The sequence below is a fragment of the Cetorhinus maximus genome, chromosome 6 (assembly GCF_964194155.1).
Source record: "Cetorhinus maximus chromosome 6, sCetMax3.hap1.1, whole genome shotgun sequence".
Taxonomy (NCBI): domain Eukaryota; kingdom Metazoa; phylum Chordata; class Chondrichthyes; order Lamniformes; family Cetorhinidae; genus Cetorhinus; species Cetorhinus maximus.
Window position 1 is genome coordinate 127,388,512 of NC_135884.1, and position 11,248 is coordinate 127,399,759.

Sequence of the window (11,248 nt, forward strand, 5' to 3'; positions counted from 1 at the left end):
GGGGGTGGATAGGGGGGTGAGGGCTGAGGGGCTAGGGTGCCTCTCATGTATAGAATTGTGTCGATGTCCCAGCAAACATAGGTGGGGGTTCTAATGTGCCCGCCATCAGTATCCGCCCACCTCCATCTTGGGCCTGCTTCAGGAGGTGGAGGCCCATCCCAATCATCCCACCATGAAAACAATGTGGGTGGACGTTGCCCGGCAGGAGGCGGGATCGTGACATCGGGAAATCTCCCGACTTGCAATTCCCGCCTCAAAGGGAAAATCCGCCCCAGGGACTTCTATGCAAACTAGCTTCAAGACAGTTTCCCTGAAACAAGGTTAAGTGCACTCCTGGGAAATAATTATTTTCAGGCTAGTCAATCTTTATTCCCCCATAAAATTGTCTCCTAGCTATACATATCGTTACAAGTTCCAGCTGTCTCAGAGTCAACTTTTCCTTGAACAACCCAAGTTCCAAACACACTTTAATGTACAACTCCCAGCCTCTCCCAGAGTGAAATTCTCTTCGAGCTCCCCTTTAATTCCCAGGAAAGCCTCCTCCTCTGTCAGGTGCACCCACTCCAGGTGCAATTACCTTCAAAGAAGTTGTTCTTCAAAAGCTTCCTTCTTGGGATCTGGATTCTCATCAGACTGAGGCTGACATGCCAGCCCCAGAGTCTTTGCTGCTGTGTATCTTGATAAGTTACTTTTTTGTTAACTGTTTGATTTTGATACTAAAAGAATTTCACGAGGTAGATGGAACATTTTTCCAAACATCCCAGAAGGGAAAAACAGTTCAGACCAGTACTCTTATTTCCCAGTTTTTACTGGTGTTCCATTTTAAGGTATACAAGACCAGTTTGGATCAGTACTCTTATTTTCCAGTTTTTACTGTTTTCTCGTTCCTTCATCTTGAAACTTCAAAATACCATCCCAAGCGGGGAAGTAATTTTCACTTTGGGTCCGGGTGGAAAACTGATGGTTTCTGATCAGCTAGCCATTGTACCCCCCACCCGATACCCCCCTTCAGTGAAGTCAGTAGAAATGAAAACAGACAGGGTGTATGATTGTGGCTGAGCCACAATGATCAGGTTTCCGCTTGTTCCCAAAATGAAAATAACTCTCCACACAGCACATAACAAGACCCTTTTATTATCAATAACATCTAACAATTATATGTTAGACTTATTATTTAAAAAAATAGGCACCTAGAGCTGTCAGATGTAGTCTCATTGCCAGTGGGTTGTACACTTACTTTATCACTGGGGGATTGAACTTCTAACGCTGTGTGTGGAGAAAGGCAGTTTACCTCTTTTGCTGGTTGTTAAACCTTGTTTGGTGGACAAATGAATATGTCTCGATCTCAGTGGCATCAAATTCAAATCCAAATGAGGGAACCTGCAAAGAGCACTTTGCATAAAGTAAACATCTGATTTCCAAGGTGATGGGCAGGAATTGAAGGGTAATGCACACATTGGCCATGTGCTGTAGCAATTGCATCATTTCCATCTGCTTTTCAACTCTTTCCAATTCTGCAGCAGATGCTATAGTGTGAATATTATGAATACAGTTAATGAAGAAGCTTTTATCTTCAGCGATAAGCAGCAGTATACATGCTTGAATGCATCCATGTTGGTTTTTAGACTGGCCCAAAACAATGGCTGCCATAAAAGTGGACAGCTGCTTTGGGGTTCCCACTGTCCCTGTAATATGAAACACTGGAGTCGCACCAAATAAGAACAGTGACATGAAATGGCAGATCTCCTTGGCTGGCATAATACGCTAATTAATCTCCTATTTGACAAGTAATACCTTGTACAATTTTATTTTCAAATGAATAGACAATGAAGTACTTTTTTAGAGGAAGCATTTCCTTTTTCTTTAAAGCTGCAGCTACTTCCCTCTGAATTGGAAATGACTGGTAAATATGAATTTGTTGTGGATCAAATGTATTTGATTCGCACAAGGATACAATTCCTTCCTTGGTCCTCTCAACATTGGTTTAATCTTCAGAAGAAATTGCAAACCCCATGCCCTTGCCTGCCCCCCCCCACCTTCCCCATTATCCAACACCACATTTTGGAGGTAGAATGTAAATTTTAATGTGGCTGTTTGACGAGTTGCCATAGGAGCCAAAAGTTTCACGGGTTCAAAGACATGTGCATCAAGAGAATATTCAACTCCAAATTTACAGTAAGCTTTATCATTATAAATGGTTAACAGATGGGATATGATAATATATGATGTAAGGGACGATGTATCACTGATGTCAGTCAGTCATATGTGAGATTCGAAAGAGAGAGGTTGGAACACCATGCCTAGGAGCAACATGCCTAGTCTGTAACCTGTTTAGAAGTAGTACTAATAAACAAGTGTTAAACTGATATGGCCAGGTATGTCTGTGAGTTGACTAGCCAAGTACCACGCCTAGAGTCCACAGACAAAGGGACCATCTCAGAACATGGTGACACCAGTGGAGACATCAATGTAAAAATTACATCGGTGTTATTGAAGGAACCACAGAGTGAAGAAAATATTGATCGCAGTTCGTAACAAATTGACAAGAGGAGGAGGCACACTGGAGAGAGGTAACGATGACCATATCCGGTGAGCATCCCTGCCCCTACCCCATCTACTTGACTGCATCGAGGGCCCACAGAGAGGCCAGCAGTGGGATTTATGGAAAAGTAATTTTATCCGGTATCGAGCAACATCAGGCCTTCATGAAAATGAGCAAAAGCATCAAATCAGTTCTTTTCTTTAAGCTGTAGGTCTAGTAGCAGACGACATTCTCCTGAAGCAGGGCATGGAGGAGTCCAACATTCATAGAGCTTTTGACACCTATCTTAGCCCGAAGCAAAACTTAGGCCCGAATTTTCAGCTTGGCGGGCAGGCCCGGGAGCAGTCAGGAAACAGACTGCCGACTGCGATCAGCCCCTGACTGCGATTTCACGCTGGCTGGCCAATTAACGGCCAGCCAGCATGAAGCACGCGCTGAAAAGCTCAGCGCTGCCGGGTTGGGGCAGGAGGAGGGCGAACGCTGACAGAAAGATCCCTGAAAGCAGAGAGCTGCCTCAGGGAGCTGAAGGCCCGAAACCCAGGAAATCAAGTTTTTAAAATCAGGAAAAAAATGTCCAAGCATCAGAATCAGGCACATGAACATATAGAATATAAAAATGCTGTCCACCGATTTATATTTTTATTTCATTTAATAACGGAAACCTCACCCCGCCCTTGGATGGGGTTTGATGAAAAATGTAAAAGCCGCCTGGGCGATTTGCCCGTCCGCCAACCGTAAATTTGGACGGGCCATGAAAAATCGGAGACAATTGCGCAGTTAATGGGCTTCGTTGCCCTCTTAATTGTCGGTGGGCGCACTTTCGACTTTTGCCCGCGCCTGCCGACTGAAATATCTCACACGTTTTCATGCCCGATTGGGTTGGGTGCGCGCCCACCCGATCAGTGTAAAATTCAGCCCTAACTGATAGTACATATTTTAAGCAGAAGTCACAATGACCTGGGAAATCGAGTGAATTATTTCCAACCGACCTATATCACCTGGCTAGCTCTTACAGTTATGGGGCACTGAAAGTCGAGCTAATCCCTGATCACATAGGGCAGAATTCTCCTATCGGGGACTAATTCCTGTGGTGGGGGCGGGGATGGAGAGCGTTTCCCACTGTGGGCGGTGACAGAAAACCCCGCGGTCCCGGCGTCATTAATTTTGCAGTCAGGGGTTTCCCGGCATCTCGCCTGGTGGGGCGGGCAAGATGGCACACGCCCCACAATCATACCCGGGCGCCGTATTTAAAAGGCACCCGGACATGTAACTTACGGACAAGTCCCATAGAGATGGCAGGTAGGGGACAGGGACCTCCTGCGCCTAAGTTCAGTGACGCATCCCTGCGCATCCTCCTCGACCAGGTGGAGGTCAGGAGGAGCGCTCGTTACCTGGCTGATGGGAGGTGGAGGCCGAGCGGGGAGACGGACCTTGCATGGGTGCAGATTGCCGACACTCTCAGTGCCCAGGCTGTCTAGCACAGGTCAGCCCTCGGTTGCTGGAAGAGAATGAACGACCTCATCCGCTCCGCCAGGGTAAGTGAAGCCTCAGCTGCTCACACTAATCACAATGAAACCAATGACTGTCAGGGGACATGGGCCTCACTGACAATGGCATAAGGTCATGCCTCATAGCCCCAATGCAGCTCATCCCCGCTGCGGTGGAGAGACCATTGTGCCATCTTCACCCTTCCACACAGAGAGCTCAATGCTGTATGGAAGTGGGGGAGGGGAGTGGGCTCAGGTGCAGAGGGCAACAGCAACCCTCGCAAACGAGATGCCTCCCTGAGCCTTATCCTTGTATGTGGATAGGCTGAGCACTCTGAAGGGTGTTGGCCCACCGCCCTCCTGGACAACAGGTAGTGCATTAATGCCATGTCACACAATCCGGGGATAATATCTATGTGTGGGGGTATGAGAAATGAATGTGAAATTGCTATGTATAAATGGATGCAACAAACAATTCCTCTCAACCATCTCCTCTGTTGTCTTTGAGCAGGAAACGTTAAGCCACAATGGGAGAGAATGTGAGAAGATGGGAGGGGTTCTGACACGAGTTCGACGGGAGGTCAGCCCAGCTGGCAGGTGTGGAGATGGGGAGACTTGATTTGGGCCTCTGTCCAGTAAGGATCCATTCATGGTATAGAAACCTCAGGGCCAAGGATGCCTCCATATTGGAGACAGCTCTTGCAGTCACTCGCTCCCTGCTCTCTCACTTACAGGTGCCACCAGGAAGAGGCCAAGGCCTGAGCCAGAAGAAGCCCTGTCAGGCTTCAGCACAAGCCCAAGCCTAGAAAAGAGTGAGGAGGGAACACAAGAAGAGAGATATGCAACTGTAGAGGCATCACAACAGACACCTGGACCCTCCACCAGCCCAGAGACACACACCTTGGCGGGTACCAGTTCTAGAGTAGGAAGGTCTCCCACTCTGGTGGTCACTGCACAGACACGTGTCCGCAGCAGGAGGAGGCAGGGTCAGGCGAGCTCACTGGCACTTGGAGGAGTGCTGAGGAAGAGGCATGTGTGAGATCCAAGTCTGATGACAGACCTCTGTTATCAGCCTTCTAACTGATGCTGAAGAGTCAACAAGAGGTGAGGGAACATTTGGCAGATGTACCCGAGGCCCTCAGCAGGGTGGCGCCTGAGTAGAAGGAATCCGTTGTCTGTTGAAGTGGAACCGACCTGGGCACACATCCCCTTCCTCCCCAAGAATCCCACCCCCGTTAGCATTGACTTGCCCATCCCCAAGTCAGTGTATATATCATAAAAACATACAGTTTAGGAGCAGGAGTAGGCCACTCGGCCCTGCAAGCCTGCTCCACCATTCAATAAGACCATGGCTGATCTGACTGTAACCGCTCGCCTATCCCCGATAACCTTTCACCCCCTTGTTTATCAAACATCTATCTACCTCTGCCTTAAAAACATTCAAAGACTCTGCTTCCACTGCCTTTTGAGGAAGGGAGTTCCAAAGACTCATGACCCCCTGAGAGAAAAAAATTCTCTTCATCTCTGTCTTAGATAAGTGACCCTTATTTTTAAACAGTGACCCCTTCTCCCACAAGAGGAAACGTCCTTTCCACATCCACTCTGTCAAGACCCCTCAGGATCTTATATATTTCAATCCAGTTGCCTCTTACTCTTCTAAACTCCAGCGGATACAAGCCTAGCCTGTCCAACCTTTCCTCATAAGACAACCCGCCCATTCTTGGTATTAGTCTAGTAAACCTTCTCTGAATTGCTTCTAACACGTTTACATCAGTCCATAAATAAGGAGACCAATACTGTACACAGAACTCCAGATGTTGTCTCACCAGTGTATAACTGAAACATAACCTCCCTACTTTTGATTTCACTTCCCCCAGCAATAAATGATAACATTCTATTAGCTTTCCTCATTCCCTGCTGTACCTGCTTACTAATCTTTTCTAATTCAAGCGGCAGCGCTGTGTGTCCTGGTTTGGCCCTGTGATACCCTCGGGGAAAGCAACCCCAGGAGGCCGAGCCTGTAACATGTGGCGGGGGATCGGAGCGCTGATGGTTTTCCTGTCGCTGTTGCGCTGGATCCGAAGCCGAGGACCCGACCGTTACTGGCGGGTCCGGGAGGTGCTGCAACAGGCATGGCATCTCCGAGGCAGGAAGAAGCGATGCTACAGCCTAGCTGTGTGGGCCCTGCGGAGAGCCTTCCTCTACCCAACCAAGGCTAAGAAACTCAAGAAGCGGAACATGAGGATAAGCTTTGGATAAGCAGGATTGCAGCTGCCTCCTGTGAACACAGACTGAAATATCCTGTGTTAATCAGTAACCTGGTCAAGTGTCAGGTGGAGCTGAACAAGAAGGTTTTCGCAGATTTGGCCATACACAAACCGAAGACGTTCAAGTCCCTGGCGGCACTAGCTAAGCGAAGGAGAGAAGAGGGCTTCAGCGATGCACTGGGTGATGGCAGAGAGCCAGCTGGTGTATTTTCACACATTGTGCATTCGGGATGAAGATGAATAATTGATGCGAAAACCAACTGATTTTGCTGCCATGTTAACAAAATGTTTACGACAGACTTTTTTCTTGTCCCGAGTCAAAAGATTTTGGCAGCCCTCTGTGTAGATGCTTTGACAAGACTTTCTGACCACTGTGTGGGCTTGACTCTGATAATTGTGTGCGAAACTCTTCCAATAAAGTTTTTGTAGCGGAAAGAAAAATGACACCCAGTTCCCTCTGAACCTCAGAGCTCTGCAATCTCACACCATTTAGATAATAAGCTTTTTTATTCATCCTTACAAAATAGACAATTTCACATTTTCCCACATTATGCTCCATTTTCCAGACTCACTCACATTTCAAAAAATTAATTTCCGGGATGTGGGCATTTCTGGCTATGCCAGCATTTATTGCCCATCCCTAATTGCCCTTGTGAAGGTGGAGGTGAGCTGCATCCTTGAGCTGCTGCAGTCTATGTGGTGTAGGTACACCGACAGTGCTGTTAGGGAGGGAGTTCCAGGATTTTGACCCAGCAACAGTGAAGGAATGGTGATATATTTCCAAGTCAGGATGGTGAGTGGCTTGGAGGGGATCTTCCATGTGGTGGAGTTCCCGTGTATCAGCTGCCCTTTTCTTTCTAGATGGCAGTGATCATAGGTTTGGAAGGTGCCGTCTAAGGAACCTTGGTAAGTTCCTGCTGTGCATCTTGTAGATGGCACACACTGCTGCTATTGTGTGTCAGTGGTGGAGGGAGTGAACGTATATGGATGGGGTGTCAATCAAGTGGGCTGCTTTGTCCTGGATGATGTTGAGCTTCATGAGTGTTGTTGGAGCTGCACTCATCCAGGCAAGTGCAGAGTATTCCATCCCACTCCTGACTTGTGCCTTGTAGATGGTGGACAGGTTTTGGGGAGTCAGGAGGTGGGTTACTTGCCACAGGATTCCTAGCCTCCGACCTGCTGTTGTGGCCACAGTATTTATATAGCTAGTCCAGTTCAGTTTCTGATCAATGGTAACCCCCAGGATGTTGATAGTGGGGGATTCAGCAATGGTAATGCCATTGAATGTCAAGGGACAATGGTTAGATTCTCTCCTGTTGTAGATGGTCATTACCTGGCACTTGTGTGGCATCAATGTTACTTGCTGTATCTTCCCGAGCCCACCTCATTATATATTCACTCCCGCGAAACATGCCGTTTCCATGGTGAGCGGGCTCTCATTCACCCGCTTGCCATCACCCTGCTGTTGCATCATGCCGGCCTTTAAAAGGGAGCCATCAGCAAAGCGCTCATCGACATCAGCTCATGACCACTGCCCGGGAGACATGGCCAGCAAAGCAAAAAAGACTGCAGTCTCCCGCTTCAACGACGGGTCCCTCGAGTGACTGCTGGATGACGTAGAGACCCGATGGGATGTGCTCTACCCCCGCGCTGGCCGCAGGATGGGCAGCAATGTCATCAACCCGGCTTGGGTGGCCGTGGCAGCGCCAAGGCCCTTCAGGAGAGGACAGCCACCCAGTGCCGTAAAAGGATGAATGATCTCCTCCGTTCCACCAGGGTAAGTCACTCTTTTCATCACTCCCAACTTTCACACTCACAAACCCATCACTCACCCACTGGGCCCTCACTCACTGCCAGTGCAAGAGACATCACCATTCACTCTTTCACACACACCATCATTGTCCTCATCCCGTCCATGGGACTACTCACCACCCACACAGGCCAGGCATACTTATCATCTGGCCCGGCAGGCATCCCAATATACTCTCCTTATCTCTATCCATGCAGGACAAATTGGCTCATAACAGGAGGGAAAGGTTGCAGACAGGTGGAGGGGTGCCAGAAATCAAAGTTCTCACAGAATTTGAAAACAGAGCCATCCAGCTGGCCAGCGATGACTGGGACCAGTCCTGTGCTGATGGTGAGGTCGGCGCTGCTCTACCAAGTGAGGATTCAGCAGTGCAACATCCATCAGATAACCATGCCGTGAGTGATGTATCCTCTTTCACAGGCCATTGCCATGCACTAATTATCTTCCCTTGCTCTCGCGGGCACATCTAGGAAGCAGCAGATAGAGTCCATGACCCAGGCCTCCAAGCAAGCTCCAAAGAAACCTCCAAAGAGGAATCTGAAGGCACCCTCCCTGAAGTCCCTTCACAGCGCTCACCCACATCTCCACCAGCGCAGACACACACCTTGGTGGGGCCTAGCTTTACAGTAGTCTCAGGACCACAATCTGGTGAGCACATTGCATTTTCTGAACCACAGCAGGCAGAGGCAGGGACTTCCCAGGTCCCCGGCACTCGGAGGACTGCTGGAGGCCAGAACATTGCTGAGTCCGAGTCAGATGATGAGCCTCTGGACTCGGTCATGGCACAGTTACTGGAGCTGAAAAGGCAAGCTCGGGAACATCAGGAAGGAATGGCCGCTGCACCCCTCAGATTGCAAGGCACAATGGAGGAGTCTGCCCGTCTTCAGGCTGAGGTGATTGCGCTGGCATTGCAACACATCGAGGTCAACACTGGCAGGATGGCACGCTCCGGGGCCATCCACCCAGGTGACTCTGGGAGTGACCAGCTCATCTGATTCCCCTCTTCCTGTGACCTCTGCAGATCCAGCTTCACAGGTCAAGGAGGGTGCCACTGCCACACAGAAGGACCCCGAAAGCAGGCCAGGGCCCTCCAAATCTCAGCCCTCCAGAGGACACCCGCCAACGTCATCACAGACAGGGCGTCACAGTCAGCAGGCTGCCTCCACCTCTGGTGTGGATGTCTGGGGAGCACCAAGTTAGGGTTAGGACAGTTAAGGAGAATTAGTTGCCCAGCTTGGGTGCGGGTGTTAATCACTTGTACATAATGTTCACTAATGTCAGTAAACTCCCAAGAATGTCTCCCTGCCTATGGCTCCTTGTTCTGATGAGCAGTGTTCTTGTCACTCAGATGTGAAACCTTTCTGCACAAGATAAAGGCAGGTATCTCAGTCCAGGGCCTCTTCCCTGTGTTTTGTGCAGCCTTCAGACCAAAGTGATGGTCCAGTCTCACACTGCCTGGAAACATTACTGATGCCTGCACCTCAGCGGTGCTGGTCATTGCTGCCAGAATGTAGAGGGCAGGCACCACAGAGTTCTCTCATTCTCTCTGTGAGCTCTCAGCACCTTTAAGGTGGGGCTGGCCCCTATCAAACCAGCATCTGCGACCAGTGATGCTGTGCACCAGCTCCTGAAGGGCTGAGGTGCTGAAGGCGGACACAGCATCAGATGCATCTAAAGTTTCATGGCTGTGTCTCTATGATATGGCCCTGATCGTGGAGTGCACGCGAGCTGTCCTTGGCCAGACAGGAGTCAGACATTCTCAGAGGCCATGTGAAGATCTATGGAGTGTCCTCACTGCATGTTGTCATCATTCTCCTGCAATTGAAGGACTATTAGGGCCTCCACTGTATCTCCATGACAGGAGCATTCTCACAGAGGGTATTGGCACTGAGATAAGCCAGACTGGAGCAAAACGTTCACAACTGCAACGTGAGGATCTACAGTGACACCTCACTGCATGTCATCATCATCCTCCACAAATCTGGCAGCTACGAGGGCCTCCTGAGTGCATCTGCCTCGTCTAGCCAGTGTGAGAGCCTAATCCTCCTCGTCGTCACCACCGAGGACCCCCTCACCCTCATCCCCGTCAACGTCCTCCTCATTTGAGGAGACCTCCAGCTCCTCCATCTGCTCCCCAGCCAGCTCCTCACCCCGTTGCAGCACCAGGTTATAAAGGGCGCAGCAGACAGTGACGATGTTTGACACCCCCTGTGGACTGTATTGCAGGGCTCCACCAGACCGGTCCAGGTACCAGAACTGCATCTTCAGCATCCCGATGGTTCGCTCCACCAAGTTGCGAGTTGCAGCATGAGCCGCATTATAGCGTCGCTCTGTTGCATAGCGAGGCTGCCGCACGGGTGTCATCAGCCACGGCCTCTCCGGGTAGCCCTTGTCCCTGAGGAGCCATCCCTGCAGCCTCTGTGGACCCTGGAAGACTGCAGGGATCTGCGAGCGACTCAGGATGTAGGCGTCGTGCATACTCTTTGGAAACTGTGTGCATATCTTGAGGTCGATGAAGTCCACTGAGTGTAGCAATGGAGACCTGAGCGCCACATGCGTGCGGTCAATCACACCCTGCACCTGTGGGAATCCCGAGATCAGGGCGAATCCAATGGCCCTTGCATCCTGGCTGTTCCATTCCCGGGCGAAATGCATGAAGTTGTGTGCCATGGAGAAGATGGCATCCGTGACCTCATGGATGCATTTGTGGGTGGCAGATTGTGAAATTCCACAAAGGTCACCTGTGGAGCCCTGAAAGGAGCCACTGGCATAGAAATTGAGCGCCAGGTTCACTTTCACAGCCATTGGCAGTGGATGCCCTCCTTGTCCCCTTGGTGCCAAGTCCTGCAGTAAATGGCAGATGTGAGCGACCAGGTCTCTAGACATGAACAGTCCTCGGCGGCACTGGTTCTCAGTCACCTGCAGGAATAACAGGCGATGTCTATAGACCCTGGGTGTCGCTATGCGCCAACCAGCCACAGCTCGCTGTCACTCCTGGGCAGTGTGTGCGGGAGCCCCAGCTGCCCCTTCTTCATGAGGTTGCTGCTCCTGCCTTTGCGCAGCCAGGAGCCTCAGTCACTCTCTCCTCTGTTTTCTATGGTCTCTGTAGGCCATCAGGCACACAGCTAGGTCACCATCCACG

General features: G+C 50.1%; 1 pseudogene; it reads left to right on the top strand.

Annotated features, from left to right (window-relative positions):
• Positions 1 to 5,982: 5,982 nt before the first annotated feature.
• On the top strand, positions 5,983 to 6,730 carry LOC144681386 (large ribosomal subunit protein bL20m pseudogene; annotated as a pseudogene).
• Positions 6,731 to 11,248: the final 4,518 nt, after the last annotated feature.